The sequence below is a fragment of the Bubalus bubalis genome, chromosome 14, assembly GCF_019923935.1.
Source record: "Bubalus bubalis isolate 160015118507 breed Murrah chromosome 14, NDDB_SH_1, whole genome shotgun sequence".
Lineage (NCBI taxonomy): Eukaryota > Metazoa > Chordata > Mammalia > Artiodactyla > Bovidae > Bubalus > Bubalus bubalis.
The window spans coordinates 1,890,992-1,917,363 of record NC_059170.1 but is presented as its reverse complement, the minus strand read 5'-3'; the positions used below and the strand labels follow the sequence as shown (position 1 = coordinate 1,917,363).

The 26,372-nt window shown below is 48.1% G+C and overlaps 1 long non-coding RNA gene across 1 annotated transcript; it reads left to right on the top strand.

Moving 5' to 3' along the window:
• Positions 1-1,511: 1,511 nt before the first annotated feature.
• On the top strand, positions 1,512-22,591 carry LOC112578654. The gene is made up of 2 exons (XR_003102945.3): positions 1,512-1,907; positions 21,420-22,591. It is a non-coding gene; the product is annotated as an uncharacterized LOC112578654 (long non-coding RNA).
• Positions 22,592-26,372: the final 3,781 nt, after the last annotated feature.

Here is a 26,372-nt window from a genome sequence, read left to right as displayed (position 1 = left end):
GTCAGACGTGACTGAACGGCCAAACAGCAACAATGAACAACAGGTCCTTGACAAGATTGGGATAATAATGATCATGTCTAAGTAAGGGTGTCACAGTGAGGTATTGCATTTACTGAATGCAGAAAACTCCTAACGCCCAGTCCATACTCAATATATATTAGCTGTTATTTTAAAATTATTATTAGCATGATGTTGACATTTATATTAGAAGGCTGTTACTTTATTTCAGAGGTAAGTACATTTTATATAAAATATAAATATAGGTATAAGGAATAAGGGATAAAAGTGATGCTATTTTGAGTTACATGTTTATAAGAGTGTTTTTCCCCAGTGAATTATAGGTACTCACTTTAATTCAGGGGTTTGGTCCCCTGGGTTGAGTGTGGACCAAATATCTGGAATAAGATCGTGCTGAAATGCGCAGCAGCAGGAACGTCACAGAGGACGAGCGGCGGCCGGGACTGCACCCACCTGGCGGAGGCATCTGACGAGGTCTAATCGGGAAGCGCAAGTGCAGCCCAGTGACGTCCGGTAGGAGCCCTCGCACCGAGCGCGGACCTTGACGGCAGGGCGACGTGAGAGCGTGAGAACTGCACACAAGCCGAAGGCCCAGCAGCGAGATGATGGGCAAACAGATCGGAACAAAGTCATTCAGCGGAACCTCACACCAACGTTAAAGTAAGTGAGCTGGAGCGCAAAGGAACTGTATCAGCAAAGCAAGATCTCAAGAGCATCTTGTTGAATAAAGAGCAAATTACAGAAAGACACGTGAAACAGTGCCATATATTATGAATATGTGCATACTGCTACTGCTAAGTCGCTTCAGTTGTGTCCGACTCTGTGCGACCCCATGGACGGCAGCCCACCAGACTCCCCCATTCCTGGGATTCTCCAGGCAAGAACACTGGAGTGGTTGCCATTTCCTTCTCCAATGCATGAAAGTGAAAAATGAAAGTGAAGTTGCTCAGTTGTGTCTGACTCTAGAGACCCCATGAACTGCAGCCCACCAGGCTCCCCCGTCCATGGGATTTTCTAAGCAAAAGTACTGGAGTGGGGTTCCATTTCCTCCTCCAGGGTATCTTCCCCACCCAGAGATTGAACCCACATCTTCTGCATCGCAAGCTCATTCTTTACCCTTGAGCCACTGGCGAAGCCCAAAGAGGGAAACAATTCAACTCTATCTGTATTATTTTATTTCTCAGAAAAGTATTAGGGCCTAAACGACAATGTTAAGATCTGACAAAGCTGGGCAGTGACTGCTTTTCCGTATGCTTGAGATGTTTCAGAAATTTAAACTCATGTTTATTGCTTGTTTTGTGTGTTCCCTCTCCTCTTTCCTTGTCTCTTACAGATGAAGTGTTGGGACGTAAAACATGTTTATCACTTATGCTTAGATGTGCGTTTTTCAGAGCAGCAGTTTTTTCCTGCTATGAAGGCTCTGTAAAAGATTTGGGGTTGAAGGATTTCAGTTCCGAGTGCTAGAACTTGTTTTCCGCTGGGCGCGGAGGAGAGGTCATGAAGTGCGCGCTGCGGTCGGGGTTGAGTTAATCATTGACTGCGGCTGCCCCTGGGGCTGCGTGCCCTCCGCGAGCCTTTGTGCGGCAGACGTCCTGCCGCCCTGGGGACAGCAGAGGCCGAGCCCCCAGGCCGGGTACACAGCATCGCTGCCTCCCTCACCCAGCTGATTCCCTCCCTTTCCGCCGCTCGCTCCAGCCCGTCCGCAGGAGGACGAGACCCGCAGAGGGAATCAGGCCTGGCGGGGTTACTCCCGACCTCCTGTGGGAGGTTCAGGGGGGCCAAGGAGGTGTGCGGCTCCGGTTAAAGTGTGACTTGACAACAGGGGCAAGTGAGGCATCAAGTTCACGGGTGAGATCAGTGTCAGCGGGGACAAGACCACGGGTGTGTGTGTAAGTAAAGCAGTGCATTCCAATATGTGTATTAAATCCAAGGCAGATAATGTTGTACACAATATCTTGTAAGTTACGGACTCAGCACCCTGCGAAAGGTGAAACGTCTAACCCTGAACTGACTCAGCAAAGACAGGGAGGGCCACCGTATTCCTTAAAGGGCTTATCTTCCCAGGAAGCCAGGTGGAAACTCAAAACAGTTCTACTGTTGTGGATGGTTTTGTGGTGGGTTTGGTTAAAAAATTGTTTTTGAATTTTATTGCGATAAGAACGCTTCATGTGAGATCCACCCTCTCACCAGAATTTCAGTGTGTAAGGCACTGTTGTTATCTCTAGACCCCATGCTGTACAGCACATTCAGGAAGTTACTCGTCTTACATAAGGGGCACACCCTTCAGCAGCTGGCCACCACCATCCTGTCCTCTGCTCTGTGAGCTTAATTATGTTAAAGCTGTCGCAGGTGGATCATGCCTATATGGATCATACAGGTGGATCATCCGTACAGGTGGACATCTGTCCTGTAACGGCTTCTTTCACTTGGCACAATGTCCTCAAGGTTCACCCAGGTTTCTGCACTTTGCAGGATTTCCTTCCTTTTAAAGGCCAAATAATATTCTGCTTGTGTATATGTGGCATTTTCTTGGTCCATGCATTCATTCAGGCACTTTTGAAAAATTTCAACTTTCTATTGTGAAAATCTCAAACTCCAAACATGTTGGAAAAGGATGTTCCGTGAACACCAGGAATGCCGTTTTCACCTCTCACCCATGTTCTCCTAATGGACATTTTGCCATGTCTCCTGTTCCTGTCTTTGAGACCGTGTATTATGTCGCAGGTACTGTGCATATTAATATAATGTGTGTGCACGCGCTCAGCCATGTCCAACTCTCTGCAACCCCACGGACTGTGGCCCGCCAGGCTCCCCTGTCCATGGGATTATCCTGGCAAGAATGCTTGAGCAGGTTGCCATTTCCTTCTCCAGGGGATCTTCCTGACCCAGGGAATGAACCCAGGTCTCTCGCACCTCCTGCATTGTCAGGCGAACTCTACCACTGCACCATCTGGGAAGCCCATAATATAGTATATGCATGTGTGCTAAGTTGCTTCAGTCGCATCCCACTCTTTTCGACCATTTGGACTGTAGCTCACCAGGCTCCTCTGTCCACGGGATTCTCCAAGCAAGAATACTGGAGTGAGTTGCCATACCCCTCTCCAGGGGATCTTCCCAACCCAGGGATCAAACCCACTTCTCTTACGTCTCCTGCATTGGCAGGTGGGTTCTTTACCACTAGCACCACCTGGGAAGCCCAATATAGTATATACAAACATTATTTTTCTGCAAAATTATTTGAGAGCAAATTGCAGACATCACACCGTTTTACTTCTAAAACCCTCAACAAGTATCGCCCATTAACAAGAGGTTTCTCTCACACAAGAACACAATCAGGGTTGCCTGCAAGAGAAATCTGCACAGGATTTAGAAGAGGGAAGTGAAGAAACCCTGACTGGAGAGTCCTGACTCTGCTTCCACTGTTGGATAAGGTCCAGTTCCATAAGAAATCCCTCATCTAGATCTCTCACCCTGGTTCTGCTTCACTGAACCAAACCCTAAGTGATACAGACTGAATCTCAGCATTTATCTACTTGGAGCTTCCTGATATTTTCCAAGTTTTAGAGAGAAAACTGTTCCTTTTAGGTAAGTTTATAGAGCTAACTGATCAATCTCTTGCTGCTGCTGCTGCTAAGTCACTTCAGTCGTGTCCAACTCTGTGCTACCCCATAGACGGCAGCCCACCAGGCTCCGCCATCCCTGGGATTCTCCAGGCAAGAACACTGAAGTGGGTTGCCATTTCCTTCTCTAAAGCATGAAAGTGAAAAGTGAAGTCGCTCAGTCCTGTCCGACTCTTAGCGACCCCATGGACTGCAGCCTTCCAGGCTCATCCGTCCATGGGATTTCCCAGGCAAGAGTACTGGAGTGGGGTGCCATTGCCTTCTCCGGATCAATCTCTTAGCTGGGACCAATTACATTTACATGAAGACTTTTCAAAGGGTTGAACTTTTCTGAGTTTTCTACTTGTTTGGTGAGAGAACAGTTTTTAATTGTTTGCCTCAAAGGCCAGCAGAAGATGTCACTGGGTTTTGTAATGCTTGAACCCAGTGACTGCAGTGAGTTGCAGAGGTGACAGGGTTCAGCTGGCAATCATTGGCAGATCTCCAGGTCTCTGTTCAGGACCTGTGACCTTTGAGTGAGTTCCTGAGATTAAAGTTTAGTCCCAGTGTGAGGCCAGTTCTAAAGAATTCTAGCTTTTTAGACTGATGAGGTAAAGAGACCCTGGGGAGGGAGAGGAGAGGCCATTTGCGATGTGGGCCTGGGGAACAGGGGGAGGCAGCCGCTGGGTTTGTGGCAGTTCAGGGCTCTGTGGCCAGCCACAGCCAGGCCTGGATCGCAGGAACACTGTCTCACCGCTGTGTAACTAGGATCGGGGCTTCCCAGGTGGCCCAGTGATACAGAATCTGCCTGCCAGTGCAGGAGATGCAAGAGACGTGGGCTCGTTCCCTGGGTCAGCAACATGCCTTGGGGGAGGAAATGGTATTCTTGCCTGGAGAATCCCATGGACAGAGGAGCTTACCGTCTACAGAGTCACGAAAGAGTTGGACACGACTTAGAGACAAAACAGTAACAGCTGGAAGCATCTTACAGCATGTCTTCAAGTCTCAGTGTCCTGATTCATAACATGGAGTGATAATCCCTTTCTTAAATGGTTTGCAAAGATCAAATGGAACCATATGTGGAGGACTCTGCATAGTGCCTGGCATGCAGGGCAGTGGATAAGAGACTCCTGACCCAGGTGACCTGAGACAAGTTATTCAACTGTTCAGTGCCTCAGTTTGCTCATCTGTAAAATGGAGCCATAGGTAGCATCCACTTCCAATATTTTCATGAACATTAAATAAGTAGATAGTAGTGTGGTTAGGGGAGAAGGCAATGGCGCCCCACTCCAGTACTCTTGCGTGGAAAATCCCATGGACGGAGGAGCCTGGTAGGCTGCAGTCCATGGGGTCGCTAGGAGTCGGACACGACTGAGCGACTTCACTTTCACTTTTCACTTTCATGCCTTGGAGAAGGAAATGGCAACCCACTCCAGCGTTCTTGCCTAAGTCGACTGAAGCAACTTAGCAGCAGCAGCAGTGTGGTTAGGACGGCAAACAATAGATTCAGATTCTGGCTCCAACATTTCACTGTTGTGTGACCTTGTGAAAGTTACTTAACATCTCTGAGTCCATTACTGGTTCTCATTAAAAAAAAAAAGCATGATGGAATTCCCTGGTAGTCTGGTGGTTGGGACTTTGTGCTTTCACTGCTGAGGGCACAGGTTCAAGCCCCGGCTGGGGACTAAGATCCTGCCAGCCCCATGGCGTGCTGTGAGGGTGTCAAGCAGGTGACAGAGTCTAGTGCTCCTGGTTTTCAATAAATATGGTTGCTGTTATCGCTGCCCTTATCATGATGATCAGACATATTCCAAGGTCGGAGCTCAGTGAATTGCATGCTTAGTTTTGTTTAACTCTTGCAGCCATCCTGCTGGGCAGGTGTTCCCCTGCTGGGCAGGTGTCCCCCTGCTGGGCAGGTGTTGCCTTGCTGGGTAGGTGTCATTTTATACTCTTGCCCCTGATGGAGAAGCCGCTGAAAGGTGGATCAGGGTCAATGCTGTCTATCGTTTGCTCATCTCTGGGCTGGGGAGCTGAGCCCCTCACCACTGTGCTTTCAGTAACTTTTTCTAGGAACCATATCTCTGCAGGAGTAAATGAGCAGGGCAGATCACTCCCTCCCTGTCTATCTCACTGAATGCTTGATAAAGGCTGAGCATCCTGGGGTCGGAGTGCCTACCGTGGACAGGCTGCAGGTTGTCTCTCAGACACGTTTGAAAAGCCATAAAGGAGAGGGCAGGCTCTCTGTGTCAGGGTGCAGGGCCTTTGGGGGTGCTGCCTCATCTCCTTGTTGCCCGAAGGTTCCTGCATCAACACTGGGAGTGCCGAGAAGCTGCTCAAAGGGAAACACAAACCCAACCTTTGTTAGTCACGAAGCAACGCTGTAAGGAATCCTGCTCTTTAACGATGGAGAAGAACATTACAAGAGCTAGGGCGCTTTTTCAGAGGTTTCAGTTGAAACACACACAGCTGCGAGCACGCCTTTGCTACTCGCTACGGAAATGAGACCGACTCTAGAGGACGAGGTATCTTTCTTCTCTGGGGACTGTTGGGGAGTGAGGAGCAGATGCTCGGGGCACTGAGCCGTGTTTCAGGACATGAGATGTGCAGGATGCGGGGCTCTTCTCCGCAGAATTTCACAGCTGAAGAAATCTATAGACAGACTTTTACTTGTTCAACTGTTTTTTTCTTTTTCATTTTGGAGGGACAGGAATGGGACTGGAGTTAAAAGAAGGACTTGCGCCTGGTCCTTTAACACATGCTAAAGGATAGAGCTGCAAGGGCGTAGAAGGTGGGGCAAGAGTTGACATACCCGTGGGAGGCCACGGGAGATGGTGGAGCGCAGGGCAAACCAGAGACGACCTGACCTCCTCAGAGGGGGTCCCGTTACCAGGCCACACGGACAATGCCGCGGGAACTGCTTCCAACAGAAGTGGAGATCCCAGGTTGGAGAATGGAACCTCCCGATTTTTAAAAATCGTTGGTGAATTCAAAAGCTTAAGACACACCCTACAAGACACACCCTACACCCAGAAGCCAAGCAAAACCTTCCTGTGGCCCTCAGTTGGCTCAGAGCCTGCCTGTTTGTGACCTGGGTTGCAGAATCTTCCAGCGCTCCACACATTTCCTGACAGCAGAGCTCCCATCTCGCTTCCTGTCAAGTGTTGTTTTTCTTCCAAGGCTGCCCTGTTTACTGAGGTCAGCCACCCTTGGTGTGATAATTTCCTTGCTTCTTCATCCTGAATCAGGACCTCAAACAAAGGCAATGTTTTACTTGTGTTTCCTGCCTACCATTCACCCCCTTGTGCTTGTTCAGCCATAAATTCAGGAACCACAAGGAAAGCTATTAAGATTAAAGAATGTTTTAAACTCTCATCCCACCCCTAGGTTTTATTAAAGAATCTTCTTTTTATAGTAAACTAGAGACAGGACGTTCAGAGTCCGGGTTCAGAAGGTGCAGGGTTTTTGCTTAGCAAAGTTCAAAAATAGAACAAAAAATACAACTTGGTAAACCATTAATACTACTCTTTCCTCCATGAAAGCAGCCACTGGAACCATCTCCACCTCTGAACTTGGAACAAGACACGGCCTGCGAGGCTGGTTTTTTATTTTTCACGCACTGTTGATTCTGTGTCTTGATTCCGTCCTTGCATCTTGAAGACAACAACCAGAAAAACAGCCCTGCGACACCCAGCTGGGCTGTCAGACTTTCTCCTGGATTTCCGAACAGACCCAGAGAGTGAGTCAGAGATGAGTCATAAACCTGTGGATTTCAGTTTCAGGTTAAGTCTTTCACTTAAGGCAAGGCAGTTTCCCCAGATTATCGCTTTTCCTCTTTGGTGAACAAATGTGTTTACTTTAAAACACTCATCAATAAAGTCATTAAGCAGACATGGTCTATCAAAGATGCTAAACTAGTTTCTATGCTTCAAACCGTTTCGGAAAGATGCATTGTAATTGAAGAACGGGGGATAGAAATGTGAGTTTTCACTGAAGAAAGTGTGGGTGACCAGTTAGACACATACACACTTATACACACACATACACACTCCCAGACCCAGCGGTGCGCAGACATCTCGCATGACGGTCACGTTGGTTCGGTTCCCGGTTGGAGCTTCTGTCGCGTGTGGCTCCAGTCAGCTTCTTACTGGACTTCTGGCCGCTTCAGTTTCTTATCAGCAAAACATAGGTGATAAGAGTCCGTCCCGTGGAAAGTTGTGGAGATTAAACGATGTAAAGCATGTGCACTCCTAGCACAGTGTCCGGCCGATAAACACAGTCCAAAACCGGCATAAATAATACGAGGGGCGCTAGCACCTCCATGGCTAGTGTTTTTTGTGGGCATCTTGCTTCCAACCATTAAATAACAGACAGGACTGATTCCAGAGCTCGACTCCTTCCACCAGAGCCTGTGACCACGATGATGGTGCTGGTTTGTTCTCTAAGTTGCATCTGACTGTAGCTCGCCAGGCTCCTCTATCCATGGGATTTCCCAGGCAAGAATACTGGAGTGAATTGCCATTTCATTCTCCAGGGGATCTTCCTGACCCAGGGATTGAACCCATGCCTCCTGCATTGTGGCCTTCCCTTGTGGCTCAGCTGGTGAAGAATCCGCCTGCAATGCGGGAGACCTGGGTTTGATCCCTGGGTTGGGAAGATCCTCTGGAGAAGGGAAAGGTTACCCACTCCAGTATTCTGGCCTGGAGAATTCCATGGACTGTATGGGGTCGCAAAGAGTTGGACACGACTGAGCAACTTTCACTTTCTCCTTCATTGTAGGCATACTCTTTACTGATTGAACTACCTGGGAACCAAGAATAAATTTGTATCCTACGTTACACTGGGAGAGAGAAACAGTGGACTGTGGACAATGCTTGTCTCATTAAATGTGAACTTGTTGTGCCTATGAAGACCCATCTCCCTAGCTGTGTGTGTCCCTAGAGAATATACTCTCTGTGAAACGACGGTGGGGAGACAGAGTATCTTTGGGGACATCGAAGATCCAAGGAAGGAAACCCAGTTTCTGGGGATATTAGATGAATTTTGCAGGCAGCTGTTGTTCGTGAGATTTTACATAAGCTGTACCTACTAAGCCCAGGAAAGTATGCTAAATAACCTGGTAGCCTAAGCAACAGATAACCCACATCACTTTCCATTTCTCCTTTGTTGGGTCTAAATTCTCTTTACACTTTCCCACTCAGACTAGGTTCAGTTAAGTCAAAGTGAAAGTGTTAGTCGCTCAGCCATGTCCCACTCTTTGCGACCCCATGCACTATACCCCACCAGGCTCCTCCGCCCATGGGATTCTCCAGGCAAGAATACTGGAGTGGGTAGCCTTTCCGTTCTCCAGGGGATCTTCCCAACAGGGATTGAACTCTGGGTCTCCCACATTGCAGGTGGATTCTTTACCATCTGACCCAGCAGGGAAGCCCAAGAACACTGGAGTGGGTAGCCTTTCTCTTCTCCAGGGGATCTTCCCAGCCCAGGGATTGAACCCTGGGTCTCCTGCATTGCAGGCAGATTCTTTCCCCTGGGTCACCAGGGAAGCCGGAGCCGAGGACACATCAGTTGCTTTACCTCTGTCTCACTGCAGGAGGCGCTGCGGTGCAGGGACCGGGAGCTCACGAGCTGGATCCAGCGTCCAGGGTCTGACTGGTGGTTGTTGGTTGGTTTTAACGGTTGGTTAATTTGAGATTTGCAAGATGGGGATAAGGAAGATAGCAGCACTAACTCCTGCGTGAGTTGGGAGGGTTAAATGAGTGCTGAGGACAGTGCCTGGTTCCAAGCACACACTTAAGAAGCACAAGCTCCCAGCTGTGAATCTCATCCCGAAAAATCCGCGCACACACACATCCACCCAGATGGCCACGGTCTCTCCAGAGTTCACAGATGTCGCCTCAGCCACCTCCCAGGTTTAGAACCCCCGTGTGGAAAGCAGCCTGCAGTTGACAAGGAAAGCGTGTTTACCTGGGCAAACCACGCTCCTCGCCGTCCGACGCCTTCCGTCTGTGGGGGGACAGGCGGCGTCAGAGGGAATGTTTAGTGGGGCTTGGAGGCTGAATTCTGTTTATTAGGAAGGAAAGAACAGGCTCCTTCAAGCTGGTGATTCATCCTCTGGTTCTTTCAGGGAAAGAGAGGCGGGGGAGTGACTGAAGAGCCCTCATCCCGGGTTTGTGGAGCAGAGACCGCACAAAGGCTGCCTGCCCTCCAGAGCTTCTCCACGCTCCCTCCAGAGAGGGCCAGGCTGAATCACTCCTGTGTCTGGACACATCCAAAGGCAAACTGCCTGTTTGTCGGGCTTGCCAGACCCAGCGAGGAGCAGCAACGGCAGGTCTGGGTGTGACTCACTCAGCCCGGGTCGGGGAGTGGAGGTCACCCGGTTCCCCGGGCCGTCCTCACCCTCCCCGGGGAGCAGGCTGCCTCCTGCCAGGGAGTCGGGCGGGGGGACACCGCTGGTTTGTCTCCTCCTCTCGGTGCCAGAGCCGAGCCCGGCAGGGCTTAGAAGACGCGCCCCAGGCTGAGTCTCAGAGAGGAAGGTGAGCGTCACAGTGCTCACGAGTACTGGGCATGAGTGCTGTGAGAACGGCCAGGCAGGCAGCTAATTACAAGAAATATGCGCAAAGCGTGATGAACAGAAAGCAGAGAATGATTGCTCTGGGCGGTTCTTTAGATGCCTGATCCAAAATGCCGCTGAATCTTTGAATCTGCCCGCCACCCCATTTTTTTCCCCCATAAATTTCTTTTCTCCAAAGTCAGGGTCTTCCATAGACACAGAAAACAAATGTATGGTTACCAAAGGAGAAAGGCAGGGTGAGGGATGAATTAAGAGTTTGCGATTAACAGATACACACAATTATATACAAAATAGATGGCCAACAGGGGCCTACCGTGTAGCACACAGATCTGTACTCAGTATTTTGTAATAAACTATAAGGGCAGAGAGCCTGCAAAAGAACAGACACACATGTGTGTGACTGAATGACCTCGCTGTACGCTTGAGACGGACACAACATTGTAGATCAACCATACTTCAGTAAAACTTTAGAAAAATAAGAGAGGGTCTTTCTACAGCTGGAGTTTTCTACCACACACCATAACAGATTCAACTTCAAGCACATGCCACACTAAATCATATTTTTATATATATATAAATACTCCTATAAGTGCATACTATACACACATATGTATATGTATCAAGTTAATACTGATACATACTCATATAAGCATATACTATACACACATATGTATATGTATCAGTACTAACTTGAGTAACAACTGGTTACTGACATAATTTTGTATTTTCTAGATACTTATTAAACATCTATTACATGTCATTTTGACATTTCTTCCTCATAGGTAGGACATGATTTTCTTTCAGGTCTCAACTATTTTTTCAGGGTGTTGTGAAAAAAAAAAAAAATCAGAGCCTAATTCCATCAACCTTAAAGTAGCTGAGATGAAAACCTTTAGGGGAATATATGTTTTATGACCTCATCAATAAATGAACACATTCTTGACGTTCTTCTAAGGCTAAACACACATGTATGTATTATGTGTGTGGGTGCCTGTGTGTGTTGTAATTGGTGGTACACAATAGTTGTAATTGTGTGTCAAGCCAAGCTTAAGCTATCTGTGGTGGGCATATCCTTAAGAAAACAAGATCGCACTTTATGTGAAAGATGTATCTTGCTCATGTTTTAAGCGGCATGGAATTTGGAAAGAATTATGGATTTGAAGAAGAGAGGGGAAAGAAGAATTCAGATCAGCCCCTTCTAATTTCTGTGGCCCAGAAAACATTGAGGTGTTTGAGTTGTTGCCACTAGCATTTCCCAGCTGGCACAGGGGTAAGAATCCGCCTGCCCAGACAGGCGATCTGGGCTCGATCCTTGGGTCAGGAAGATCCCCTGGAGAAGGAAATGGCAACCTGGCCCAGTACTCGTGCCTGGAGAATATCATGGACAGAGGAGCCTGGCGGGCTACAGTCTAGGGGGTCGCAAAGAGCTGGACACGACTGAGGGCTGAGCACACACAATTGTTTCTAAAAGTCGAAGAACACTCAGAGGAGAGAGTGGGGGGAAACACGTCTTCGGCAGGGTCCCTAAAAGGAAGCAGCTCGGTAGGGGCAGAGGTGAACTCTCTGGGGTGCATTTCAAAGAGGCTGCATCTCCTGAGGTTGTTGACAAGCTGGTAGCTGAGGGGAACGGGAGGGAGTTTCCCTCACCTTTTTCACCATGTGAACTGATCATCCTTGGGTCAAGAATTAACTCCTGTCCCCACATGAATATTGCAGAGTTGGCCCAGACGTGCACAAGAGAGAGGAGGAGAGAGCAAAGGAATCTTGATGTTCCGTGGACCAGACACAATGTACTTATATGGATTTCCATGCAGGAGCCAGTTTATATGCAACACATTCCTCCCTTGAGGTGTTTCAGGACATTCCCATAACAGTCTGCAATTATCCCAGTCAGGGCTCAGGAAACAGCACGAGGCTGCGTGAGGAACAGCGCAGTCTTGGTTTACTGCGGATGAGAACTGGATTTGGGGAAGAGGCCTCGGAGATTCTTGTGTGTATCAGCCCTTTCTTCAAGAGAAAGAGTGCTACTGTCAAATCAGAATCCTTTCAAGCTTTGACATGCTTACTGGGTCTGACACATAAAGGCCTTCAACCCTGAGAAGGATGTTGCCTGTGTGCCTGCCAGGCTCCTCTGTCCGTGCGATTCTCCAGGCAGGAATACTGGAGCAGGTTGCCATTTCCTTCTCTGGGGGATTTTCCCAACCCAGGAATCAAACCCACGTCTCTTGTGTCTCCTGCATTGGCAGGTGAATTCTTTACCACTGAGCCACCAGGGAAGCCTTTGAGAAGCATGTTAAGTCTTTATAAAATTGTTTTCCAAACTAATTATCTTATTTCTCTTCAAATTTCTCTTCCATTTTCTCCATCACTTATTGTTGGCCAATTGACCACTTTTTAAATTGGTTATATTTATTAGTCTTCTTCAAAATTATGAGATAATAAGCTAGTCCTAAGTCTGTGATGTGAACCCCAGAGTTCAAATACAATTTTAGCAGAAGGCGTGGCTGATGGGAAAAGTAGGTCAAATAGCTCGTGATAAACTGCTCCCAAGAAGGGATTTTGGCCCCATTCACAGTGGACACTTTTCCTCATTCTGACTTTATTTATTAATTTGCTGCACACAAAGTTCCTGATGAGTTCACCCAGTAATTTTATCACAACTGCTCTTGGGGATGATCTTTCCTGGAATGTAATTTAACTCAGGGGGTTTATAATTGGGCTATGGGCCAAAATATATGGGGAAAAAAATATCTCACCAGGATGCCTGAAGATCCTTGGTTTAAATATTTTGGCAATCCAGTGTTCGGCAGAGGGATTCAACACAATTTTTTGAGTCCTCTTTCTTGGTTGCTTCCTTTGTTAAGCAATGAGTTCACACGTTGGTCTGGGAGTGTGCTTCAGAGAAGAGTCCTCGGATTCCAGTTAAGCTTTGTGGAAGAGTGAGTCTGGTTGCCACCTTTACGTCTGAGGCTTTAGTTCACACTCCTTTGGCTTATTTCTAAATGTTTTTATTTTCTAATAAAAAATTAGTTCTTTCTGAAGATGTGGTACATATATACAATGGAATATTAGTCAATCATAAAAAAGAAAAATGGTGCCATTTGCAGCAACATGGATGGACCGACCCATCTGAGCGAAGTCAGACAGAGAAGGTGAGATATCATACGACATCCCTTATACGTGGAATCTTAAAAAAATGATACAAATGAACTTACAAAACAGAAAGGAAGTCACAGACTTAGATAATGAACTTCTGGTTGCTGGGAGGAAGGATGGGGGAATGAGTCGTTAGGGAATCTGGGATGGACATGGACACACTGCTGTATTTAAAATGGATCACCAGCAAGGACCTGCTGTTCAGCACAGGGGCCTCTGCTCAGTGTTACGTGGCAGCCTGGATGGGGGGGCGGGGGTTTGGGGGAGAATGGACACGTGTGTGTGTGTGGCTGAGTCCCTTGCTGTTCACCTGAAGCTATCCCAGCGTTGTTTCTTAATCATCTATCTCCCAATACAAAATGAAGAGTTTTTTAAAAAAGAAAAAACAATCACTTCTTTCTTCTGAGAGGCCATCTCATCAGGGCTTAAATTTCCTCTGTCTGGTAGAATGCTTTGTCTTTACTTAAAAAAATTAGCTTGGGCTTAGTATGCAATGATGATGTCTTTTATCTGCCATTGTAGGAAAAGGGGAATTAGTCCTTTTCTTTTTTCGGGGAGAAATGAGTTCATGTTGGGAGCACCTGTTAACTAACCGCTGGTTACAAACATTTGTTTCTTCGCTTCTTTCACTGACTCGAGAGACCTTTCTGAAGCGCTGCCTGTGCTGACGACTTAGCCCGAAAGGGCAAGAGGAGGAAATTCTTCTTGCAGGTGCCCAGTGAAGGCTGATGATGAGGCTGGGCTTCCTAGAGGGAGATGCCATCTCATGGGATGAAGCTAGTGGTGGACATGTGGCCCGAGGGGTGACAGAAGCGATGTTCTGGCCTGTCTCACTTCCCACCCTCTGATTTCCTGCTTAGACTTGCTCCCCCTGGCTGAATCCAAATACAGCCACTGGCAAGGGATCTGGAGGACCACGGAGGTCAGCTTTCCAGGCAGACAGGAGGGCAGAAACGGATGCGGTTGGGGAAGCAAAGAAATGAATAAGGGCGGTGTGATTGATCCCAGCGAAGCCTCCACACGGGGCTTCCTTTCTCAAGCCCCTTTTCCCAGCCATCACCTCGTGTGCTTCTCCCCACCGGTGGACCCTGCTGCTCAGCATGCGGACTTCATTGGCTTTCTTTGCTTCCTCTTAGCATCTCTCCTGTTCTCTGGCTTCTCTTCCAGTTCTCTATTCTTAACCTTCTCTCCTCCTCTTCCTCTCTTGCTCAGCGTCTCTCCTATCCTTGGAGCCTGCCTCAGCCTAACAAAAGTCCTAAACTTCCACCGAAAATCCTAAAGAGCTTTTTCATGAACTTTTTTTTCCAGTGAAAGGAGATGGATTCAGGAGGACAGTTCCAATTTTGAAATGGAGAGACTTGCATAAGACGATCTTTTCAGGCTATGACTATTGGTCTTGACGATCAAAAAGAATCATGATGTACTACTTACATTGTGTAGTAAGAAAAAAAAAAGACCAAAATATTTTTTTGAAAGGAAAAAGAAAGCCCCATAAATATTGTACATCTTTTGTCAGAAAATGATCATCGATATATTTTCTCATTTCCTTTGATCATCCTTTTTGGGTCTGCTGTTTTCAATTTCTAAGGCTGGTCACACCACTCAAGTGACTCATGGAACCATCCTGAGAGTCGTGTTTCAGGTTGAATGAAATGAAGACATTCCAGTTGCTATACACAATGCTTGTGGGCCGACAGCTGTCACATATCAATAAATCAGACTCTTATTAAGAATTATTGGTTATTAATCACCCCAGTCCCTGAATATGAAGGTGAATTCCTTATTGCTGTGCTAACAACTTTCAAAACATACACTTATGCCTTCCATCTGAAAGAGGGAATCCTGTTTCCCTTTCAAGACAGAAATTAATTTCTTTGGTTAGGACATCGCCCATGAATTTAACGGTTCTCCAGTGCGCTGAGCTCTGGGAGGACAGTGGTTCATGCAGATGGATTGCGTTTCAGAACCTTGAAGCCTGAGCTGCCCCACTGCAGACGCAGAATCCACACTATTCCTGGGCTTGCCTCTAACGATTAAAAAATGGCTGCACGTGCTGCGTCAACAGCTTGTAAATTCATAATTGGGGGCAACTGAGGCTCTAGCTGCCCACAGCGGGTTAATGTCGGGCTCAGAGGGTCCAGTTAGGGCGGAACGTAAAGTGATGCGCGGCGGCGAATGGACGCGCGATCACTCACGTTCTGGGGGGATTGTCTTTGAAGCCGCTCTGTGTTCTGTGCAAGTGGAGGAGTGGCTTCCCAGGTAACACCGGCTTCACTGTGCGGCCATATTCAGGGGCCAAAGAAGTCATGATGAACCGAACGCAGGTCCTTCTGAAGCTTCTCCAGGTAGGATTAGACGGAGGGCTGGTCAAGCGTGAGACACCTTCCCGCCTCCTACCCGACGCGTCCGGACCCTTGTTAACGTGCCTGCAGCGCCATTTCCACGCGGAAGCTGCGATCTGGTTCCGCTGCGCTTGGCGTCCTTCCCGGAGGTGAGCCATGCATGCCTCCGAGGCGGAAGCTGTCTTCGTCCCGCCTCTGCTTTCTCAGTGTTCCCAGTTACTGTCTAACTGGCATTTCCCTGTGGTCAGAACTCGCACTGTTTGTAGTCAGAATTCAAGCTGTCCTCTGTGTCTGCTGCTTTTTACTCACCCAGCAGTTTTACATTATGACCCCACCACGGCCAAAGGGTCAGCCTGTGCGCATTGCATTAGAAGGCAAGGCCTTAACCCCTGGACTGCCAGGGAAGCTCCAGGCCCCCGCCCTCTTACACTCTTGTTGAGGAGACATGTAACTAGACAAGCAAATACATAAAATCATTTTAGACAGGGCTATGGAATATGAAGGAAATAAAATAGGGTGGTGTTACAAGATAGCTCAGTGGGAGTAGGGGGTTATTGCGCGAGATGGTTTTCTCTGAATAAGCTATTTTAACGCTGAGACTCAAAGAATGAGAACGAAGCAGCAATGCCATGATCTGGAGCAAGAATGTAACAGGTAAAGGATCTGCAATTGCCAGAAGCCCCCAGGCAGGAGTGAGTGTGGTTTGTTGAAAGAACAGCAGCGGCATCAGTGGAACCAGGATGGAATATGCTTAGTGAGCAAGAGATTATGTCAGAGTGCATCGGCCTGGGCTGCGTACACCATTGGGGTGTTTTGACTTTATTGAGTATATCCATCCAACTGCACAGCCTACATTTCTTCACTTCCTTCCTTCCTTAGGTATCACGGTTCACCGTTTTAATCTCTCCCTTGAAGACATCTTCCCCTTTTATATTAGTTAGCTGTTGCTGTGTAACAAATTATACCAAAAAGATTTTAGGGGTTTTTGGACAGTTTTGTCTCGCAAGACTGCAGTCAAGATAACTGTAAGTTGTCTGAAGGTGTGAATGGGCGGGGGCGGGGGGGGTGGACTCACCTCCAAGCTGATTCACTCCCAGGCCTGGTAGTCAGTCCTGGCTGCTGGCAGGAGGCCTCAGTTCTGTGTCCTGTGGACCTCTCCACAGGACGTCTTGAGTGTTCTCATGACGTGGTGGCTGGCTCCCCCAGAGAGGGTGATCCAGGAGAGTGCAAGGTGAAAGTCACAGTGCCTTTTCTGACCCAGCCTTGGCAATCACACACCACCACTTCACAACACCCACTGGTTACACAGGTCATCCTGATTCACATGGGACAGAAGGGACCCCACATGGGCAGCTTGTCGATCTGCACCTTCTAAGGATGAATGCAAGCTGATGCAGTGTCTGCTGTTTTCATGGTTTTCTTCTGATACTCGTTTGAAGACATAAATCGCGGAAATTGAGAGCCCATGCTCTGGGGTCCCAAAGAACACTGGGCTCAAAGATGAGGTTTACGGCTCCTGGGCCTGTGACCTGCGGCGCGTTCCTTAATCTTGCCAAGCTTCCATCTCCTCATCTGAGCGCTGGAGGCCATTCCACCTCACCGCCCATGGTCAAATGAAAACTAAAGTGAGCTGATGCTTTAAACAAACTTAAAAATAGACAGCTAGCGGGAAACTGCCGTGTAGCACAGGGACCTCAGCTCGGGGCTCTGTGATGGCTTACGTGGCGGGTGGGAGGGAGGCTCCCGAGGGAGGGGCACTGGGACGTGGAGCTGACCCTGCTGGTGTGCAGTGGGAACCAACACAGCACAGCGTTAAAGCACGTGTCCTCCCCTTACGCGTGAGGAAGTAAGAAATCTCGGTGGCTCATGGCTGCGTCTATCACGCGTACACAAGCCACGCTCTGAGTTCAGTGATACTGTATTAATTTGAGAAACTGTATTTTGTTACACATTCACTTCTGCTCAAATCAAGGAAATAAGCTAAGTTTTGATGAAAAAAGGAATGGAAGACATCCAAACAGAAAAGAAAAATGGATTTAGCCGTAATAATTGTCACACAAATTTTCAGTGTATGTTATCAGCCACGGTCCTTGCTCTTACTCCTGTTTTATTACCACAGAACGCAGTTACTCCTTGAAACGTTTCACAGAGTTTGGTGATTTCACGAAGTCCAGCCTGCAGTCAGTTTGGACTGAAGAGACAGTGGACTTGGTGGTCTGGCTGACCCCCTGTAATGCATATTCAGGATGCCAGACATGCAGACCTGTCATAGGAATTTCCCCTTCAGTATGGTGAAGTTTGGCAGGCTCGCCGTTTGTCCTCAGGTGAGCCAGGAGGCAAGCATTGGGCCAGCTCAATAGGGTTCAACCCCAGTGCGAAATCTAATCAGCACTCAGAGTCAAAGGATGAGCTGGTGGTTCAGGTATTTATATCAGAAGGTGTTAAAAGATTATTTGGAACATGGTGGAGGATAAGACACGGGACTTCAAATCCATTCCAGAATGACATTTCTTGACAGTCTTCTAGGAAATGAAGTTAATGAACTTTTGAAGATCATTCATTTTTTTTTTTTCAACTAAGGTTTTTGCTGGACGTGAGTTTCAGCTAAGTTTTCGGTGGACATGAGTTTGAGCAAGCTCTGGGAGTTGGTGATGGACAGGGGAGCCTGGCGTGCTACAGTCCATGGGGTCACAAAGAGTCAGACATGACTGAGCGACTGAACTGATGTACCAGACACTAAGCTAGGTTCTGGCAAAATAGCTAAGAGCAAGTCTGCCTGAATCCCAATTCTGACGCGCAAAATTTAAGTTAGCAGCTAGAGAGCGCATAGCCCTTTTTATTTTGTTTGATGGCTTAACTTTCTACAAGTTGCTAGAAACTGCTAGAAACTTGAGGAATTTCCATATGTTCAAATGAATAATAGCCTTTGTGGCAGTTATAACATTTGTACCCAGTTAATCAGCGACCTCAGAGAAGGCAATGGCACCCCACTCCAGTACTCTTGCCTGGAAAATCCCATGGACGGAGGAGCCTGGTAGGCTATAGTCCATGGGGTTGCTAAGAGTCGGACACGACTGAGCGACTTCCCTTTCACTTTTCACTTTCATGCATTGGAGAAGGAAATGGAAACCCACTCCAGTGTTCTTGCCTGGAGAATCCCATGGATGGGGGAGCCTGGTGGGCTTCCATCTATGGGGTCTCACAGAGTCGGACACAACTGAAGCCACTTAGCAGCAGCCCCAGCAATCAGTGACTTAATTATTCAATAGCAGATAAAAATGTATGAACTTGTTGAGACAAACATGTCTCCTGAAGCCAATGTTTAGAACTAAATTATCAACATATTTTGAGCAATAATGTCATGATCACAAATCATTTTTCTTAATTGTCTTATGAGATCCCTGGAAACTGTTGGTATTGCAAGATAAGCACATTGATAATGAATAGATTCCCAGGGCAATTTCCAACACTGGTGTGGAAATCTATACATTCCCTTAGCTCTGTTTGCTTCAAAGGCAGGTGGAATTCCTTCTGAATTGGGTAAATGGAATGCATTCTGTAAACTGCCCCTTTTGTTACAGTTAGCTCAGTAGCTCCTGTAATTCCTAATTTGGCCAGTCCCATCTGAGCTGACAAGCCAATTCTTTGTTCAACTGCTAATCCATAGTGCAGATTTTAATCTCCAACAATTAATAACTCATCCCTACATATCTTGGACAGTTCATGACCGCCAGTATGGGCATTTTTACAGCTGTGTACAGGTCTCTAGGGAGACAATACATGTTTGTGAAATGAATGCATGCTTCTTTTCATTTTCAATTCAATGACTGGAATTTGCATCTAATGCTTGAAATTTTGCACCATACTGAAATGATATCTCAACAGAGAAAAACTGCAGCATGAGCAGTAGTTCTCGACTGGGGTGACTTCACCTCCCAGGGGACATTGGCAACGTCTGGTGACATCTTTGGCTATCACCATTCAGAGAGGTTGGTATTGGCATCTGGCAGGTAGAGACCCTGGGGTGCTACTCCACATTCTGCAGTGCGCAGGACAGCAGCTCTCCAATAAAGGATTATTTGGCCTTAACGTCACTAACGCTGCTGCTGAGAACTCGGACTCACCAGGGTGCATGTTAGTCGCTCAGTTGTGTCTGATTCTTTGTGACTTGTTGGACTGTAGCCCTCCAGGCTCCTCTGTCCATGGATTCTCCAGGCAAGAATACTGGAGTGGGTTGCCATTTCCTTCTCCAGGGGATCTTCCTGACCCGGGTCTCCTGTATTGCAGGCAGCTGCTTTACCATCTGAGCCACCAGGGAAGTCTGATTCACCTGGGTGGGTCTAGATAATTGTTTAAAAAAAAAACAAACTATTTTATACAAAAGAGAAGACAAGTTACTTAATTTCTCCAAACCTGTTTACTGATGTGTGCCCTGTGGTTGGTAACGGTAGTGACTTCTTGCCCTTGCTGTGCGTTTAAGACGTGGGGCAATTCCCTGGTGGTGCAGTGGTTAGGACTCTGTGCTTTGGCTGCCAAGGGCCTGGCCTCGATGCCTGGTCAGGGAACTAAAGGTCCCATAAGCTGTGTGGCACAGCCAAACAAATAAGTAAATAAATAAGTAATATGCACGGAGTGCGGACTATACTCCTGGCGCATAGTAAGCCCTTCGGTCCGCGACTCGCACTGTTACCATCATTAGCTTCTCTAGAGGAGGACAGTGATACGCGCCTCCGAGACGCCCACCGCCGGGGCTCGTCTCTCCTGTGGTCTCCCACGCTGAGCAGGGCAGACTCTATAACCAACAGGCTAGTGCAGAAATGACTCGTGACTTCCAAGCGTACGTCCTAAAAGAAAATGTGACTTCTGCCTTGCTCTCGCTGGGACAGATCAGCTGGGCTCTAGGTCCATGTGAGAAACTCTGTAGAGATGTCCACTTAGAGAAGACTAAGGCTCCCTCCAGACGGCCAGCAACTTGCTGCCCCACGAGGGAGCCATCCTGGGAGGGTTCCTCCAGCCTCAGTCGAGCTTTGGGTGGGGGGAAATGTAAATGAAGAAAAAGAAAATCTGGATAAACCAATAATCAATACAGCAATTGGTGCAGTGGTCAAACACCTCCTTGCCCATGTCAGGGCTGGCTCCACAAGTGTGGGGCCTTCCCCGGGCAGGCACATGGGACCCCAAGCTTAGATGGGCACTTGGTCTCATGCTTTGTGCCACTATCTTGGCACTATCTTTTAAACAAGAAGTTCCTCACTTTTCGTTGACACTGGATCCTGCAAATTATGTAGTCAGTCCTGCCTACGCCTGTGTAGTTTTATAGGTTTTATAACTTTTAAAGTGTTGATAATCTAAAGCCTTTTAGGAAACAGGAAAAGAAAGCAAGTTACCTGGTTTATTTTAGAAGACTAGCATAATTTTCAAGCTTCCAGGATCTCTAGAACAAAGTCATTTAGGCGTGTAAGGATAAAATGTGACTTCATCAGATCGGCCAGAACACGAGTGACTACCAGAGCCATTCATTACCAAGGAAGGTTGATATTGACCTCCACATATGAACTGTCCTTTCCTTCAATGAAGTTGTTTTCTGATTTTTTTTTTTTTTCTGGTTCTAACAAGGAACATGTTGGACAAACTTATCCTAAGTACATTCCAGGCTAGTTGATGAGTTAACTATTTTAAGCTCTTCCGGTACTTGTAGATTTTTAAAGTCTTAATGTGGTTTTTTTTTTGCAGGTCACTTGCTATTGAACCATGGAAAAAATTGGCAAATTGAATGGATGTTTGTCCAAAGTCGGACTCAGCACCTTTATCCAGAAACTCTAAGAAAAAAAAAAAAGATGAAGTTTGTCTCGGGGATTTCATGAAGACCACAATGGCAGCATACTCTGCTGGGTCTATGGTTCTGATCTAGTCAACACTGTGTCTTTAGAAGGCAGTTCGGAGCTAGTCTTGTGGCCTTAAAACGAGCTAGTTGCTCGTTTTCTCGAGGGGGGCTTCCCAAGTGGTGGTAGTAGTAAAGAACCTACCTGCCAATGCAGGGGACAAAAGACAAGCCCCTGAGTCCAGAAGATGCCCTGGAGGAGGCATGGCAACCCACTCCAGCACTCTTGTCTGGAGAATCCCATGGACAGAGGAGCCTGGGGGGCTACAGTCCATGGGGTCACAAGAGAGTCAGGCAAGACTGAAGTGACTTGACACGCACAGACTTCTTTTTGGACTTTCCTTTTTAATAGGAGGCTACCCTCATTTTCTTGCCCTGTGGACACCCCAACACAGATACTCATAAAACCAAGAGAAGAGAGTTTGCTGGGAGGACTGATGTGACAATCCTTTATAACAAAATCAGGGGGTGACACCCCAGCAGCCTTAACACAGTCTGTCAGAAGCCAGTCTTGCCCTTCCTTCCAGGGGATTATTTAAAGATGGGGCTCACAGGAGGTGGGAAACACAGAGGCCACCTCCGTGTCTGGGCTCTACGGCCAAACCTCCTGGGGTCAAATCCCGGCCCCACTGCATATGAGTTCTGAGAACCATAAGCAGTTATGACTCTCCAAGCCTGTTTCCTCATCTGTGAAATGGAGCATCTACTCGCCCTTTCCTCCAGGGTTATTAAATTCTAGTAGTTCCTCACTCCCACACACTCTGGGGCCATTTTCATGCTGGTGGCCTGACATCATTCCCTATCACCCCCCTTTACAACATAAACCCCTGGTTAGGGGGACTAAAATCCCGCCTGCCTAGTGTTGCAGCCAAAAGATTTTTTTTTAATAAAATGTAAATCAACTTACTTAAAAGCAAATTTAATAGTACTCCTAGAAATTTTAAAGTAGTTAGCATTATTATGGAAGATAATTGTAAGCACACATTAGCAGGAATAAAGATTACTTGTGTGCAAACCTCCAAAATTCATCCTGCACATCATTTGTCAAGGCTGTTTGCACCCTTGAGTGGCTGGGGCCAAGAGGGCGGCGTGCAAAGACCCTGAGCTCAGCTCCGCTCACGGACACACCAAACTCACACCCATCTGCAGAACAGTCATCAGAGAAAAAGACCAGAGCCAGCACAGAAGATCTTCCACAACTGAAGACATAAAGAAGGAACCACGGCAGACGAGGAGGGCAGACCGGCAGTACAGTGGATGCAGACCCCCGAAGCGGGCGCGGTTACACCGCGGGGGTTCTCCCGTGGGAGCCAGAGCTCGGAGCCCATACGGCTCTCCAGCCCGGGGTCCTGCGCTGGGGAGAGGAGCCCTCGGAGTCTTTGGCTTTGAAGGCTGGCAGGGCTTAACTTTGGGAGCCCCCAGGACTGGGGGAAACAGAGGCTTCCCTGGTGGTCTGGCGGTGAAGACTCTGCCTCCCCACGCAGGGGACCCGCATGCCGCCACGACCACAGAGCCCTCGCCCTGCAACGGAAGATCCCACAAGCTTCATGAAGCTAAGACCTAACATGGCCAAAACTGACTAAATACATATATATTTTTTAAAAAACGGGTGCATATGATTCAAACGTTTTGCAACAACAATAAAATGGCCCATAGCCACTCACGTGCCCCTGGCCGTGTGCAAAAGCAGCCAGTGGACCGGAGCTGGGGACAGACACCAGAGGGGGACACCCTCGGGACCGCGTGGACCCTCGCGTGGACCGTGTGGACCCTTGGGGGAAGGCTGCGCCCACTGGACCACCCGTGGGCACAGCGTGGACGCCTCAGGCCACGTGACCAACCGGCCAGGGACTCGGCCCCACCCGCCAGCAGGGTGGCTGCCTAGAGGCCCCCGAGCCCACAGTCCTGCCCCGGGAGTTCAGGCATCAGTTCCAGAAGCCCCTCCGCGTCTGGCCCTGCCCTCCAGAGAGCTGGCTGTTTGTGCAGGGCCGGCCTCGGCCACCAGGGGGCAGGTGCCAGACGCAAGAAACACTATGATCTCAGGCCTAATGAATTAATTAAAAAAACCCCACAGAATCTGTCTTGCCATGTGGAGGAACTAAGATCCCACACGCCAAGGAGCACCGCAGGCCGCAACTACTGCAGCGCGGAGCTCCGGAGCCCACGGGGCACGAGCAGAGGGTCTGTGCACGGAACCGAAGGTCCCGCGTGAAGCAGCCGAGGCTCCCGACAGTCAGAGAGATAAATGCGTCAATAAATTTCTTTTTTGGCTGCGCTGACTTTTGCGTTTCCTTTTTGCACAGGCTTCTCTAGTTTCAGCGCGGCGGCGTCTCTCTAGTCGCAGTGTGCAGGCCTCATTGCAGCGGCTTCTCTTGGGGCGGAGCGCAGGCTCCAGCACGTGGGCTGCAGTCCCGTGGGTCCCAGGCTCTAGAGCGCAGGCTCAGCAGCTGTGCTCCACGGGCTTAGCTGCCCTGCAGCATAAGGGATCTTCCCAGACCAGGGATCAAACCCGCGTCCCCTGCATTGTCAGGCAGATTCTTATCCACTGCACTGCCAGGGAAGTCCAATAAATAAATACACATTAAAAAACATCAAGTGAAATTCGTTAGTATACAATAGGCTCAAAAAAGAAGAAGAAAAAAAAAAACCCACTGTCCCCCAGCTGGGGGGTCCAGCTGAACCCTGGCTCTGATCCCTTGCAGGTAAACACCAGCTTTGGGATATCCCAGACCCCATACTCCACTGTGTCAGGAACTAGCCCCTCCACCAGCGAGCTGACACCAGCTCTGGGGTCCCTGAGCCACACGACCAGACTCCAGGACCCAGCTCTGCCTGCCAGTAGTCTGGAACTTACCCCAAGTCCTGGCTTCAGCCGCCACTGGGTGGGCAACAGCCCCGGAGTCTCCTGGACACTCTGCCCACCAGGGAGACAGCGTAAGCCCTGGGGGTTCCTGGGATTCTGCAGGCAGCTGCCCTGTGATCCGGGCCCCCTAAGCAGCAACCAGCAGCCTCTGCACAAGGCAAGGCCTGGCAATCAAGCAGACAGGTGGTCGACCACACCTCCCAGACCACCCGCATAGTCAGCCCTCCGCAACAGAGGGGCCCATGCAGCGCTCGCTGGGGAACTGCTGGGGCATAGAGCCGGGTGACTAGAGAGGTGTGCTGTGGACTAGGGTGCCTCCTGCGAAAAGCCACCTCTCCAGGGCTGGAGACACCGAGGCTCACTGTAGTGGAGATGACAGTTAAAGAGAGAATACGGAAACAGCAAGGGGAAAGCAACAAATGCCAGACAGAGACTCCCAGGGGCTACAGCCCATCTGTCAGCAGGAACTCTGCAGGCCAGAAAGGAGTGGCATGATATATTTAAAGGGAATGGAAAGGGCTATTTAAAGAGATGAAAGGGAAGAACCTACCCCCAGGAATACTCTACTCACCAAGGCTGCTGATCAGATTTGATGGAGAAATCAAAAAATTTCCAGACAAGCAAAAGCTAAAAGAGTTCAGCACCACCAAGCTGTCTTTAGGAGAAATGTTAAAGGGGGCCTTCCCTGGTGGTCCGGTGGCAGAGGCGCTGTGCTCCCAATACAGGGGGCCCAGGTTCAACCCGGTCAGGGAGCTAGAGCCCACAGGCTGCACCCAAGGTCGTGTGTGCCTCAGCCAAGACCCGGTGTTGCTAATAAATAAATCAATAATAAAAGAAAAAAGGAAATTCTCTAAGAGAAGGAGAAAAGGTCACTATTTGAGATAAGGAAAGATGAAATGAAAACGCTCCTGGGTAAAGCTAGGAAAACATACAGTAAAGGGAGAAAACCATCCACATACAAAGCGTGTAGGGAGGTTAAAAGACAAGAGTAGACAAAATCATTCTATCCACAATAGGCAGTTGAGGGATACACAAAACAATTAGATGTAAAATATAATATTAAAAATAGTAATGGTGAGGAGAGAAAAATCCACAGTTGTTAAACATGTACTTAAAATTAGGAGACCAGCAACATGACACAGTCGTGTACACATATATACGCCATATAAAACCTGATAGGGACTTCCCTGGTGGTCCAGTGACTAAGACTCCACGCTCCCAACGCATGGGCCCTGGTTCAATCCCTGGTCAGGGAAATAGACCTGGCACAGCCAAATAAAATAAATAAATGTTAAAAAAAAAAAACCTCATGGTATCCACAAGCCAAAAATCCATAATAGAAATACACACAAAAAAGAAAAAGGATAAATAAGCACCCTTAATAAATACAGTGAAAAAAATCAACGTTGTTGTTGCTGCTAAGTTGTGTCCGACTCTTTGAGACCCCATGGATTGTAGCCTGCCAGGCTTCTCTGTCCATGGGATTTCCCAGGCAAGAATACTGAAGTGGGTTGCCATTTCCTTCTCCAGGGGATCTTGATGACCCAAGGATTGAACGCAAGTCTCCTGCATTGCAGGCAGGTTATTTACCGCTGAGCAACCAGAGAATACAGTGCCAAGAACATAATTAGTGCTTAATAAATATAAGCACAGTTCAGTTCAGCCTCTCAGTTCTGTTCGACTCTTTGCAACCCCATGGACTGCAGCACTCCAGTCTTCCTTGTTTATCACCAACTCCTGAAACTTGCTCAAACTCATGTCCGTTAAGTCAGTGATGTCATCCAACCATCTCATCCTCTGTCGTCCCCTTCTCCTCCTGCCCTCAATCTTTCCCAGCACTGGGATCTTTTCTAATGAGTCAGCTCTTCCCATCAGGTGGCCAAAGTATTGAAGTTTCAGCTTCAGCATCAGTCCTTCCAATGAACACCCAGGACTGATCTCC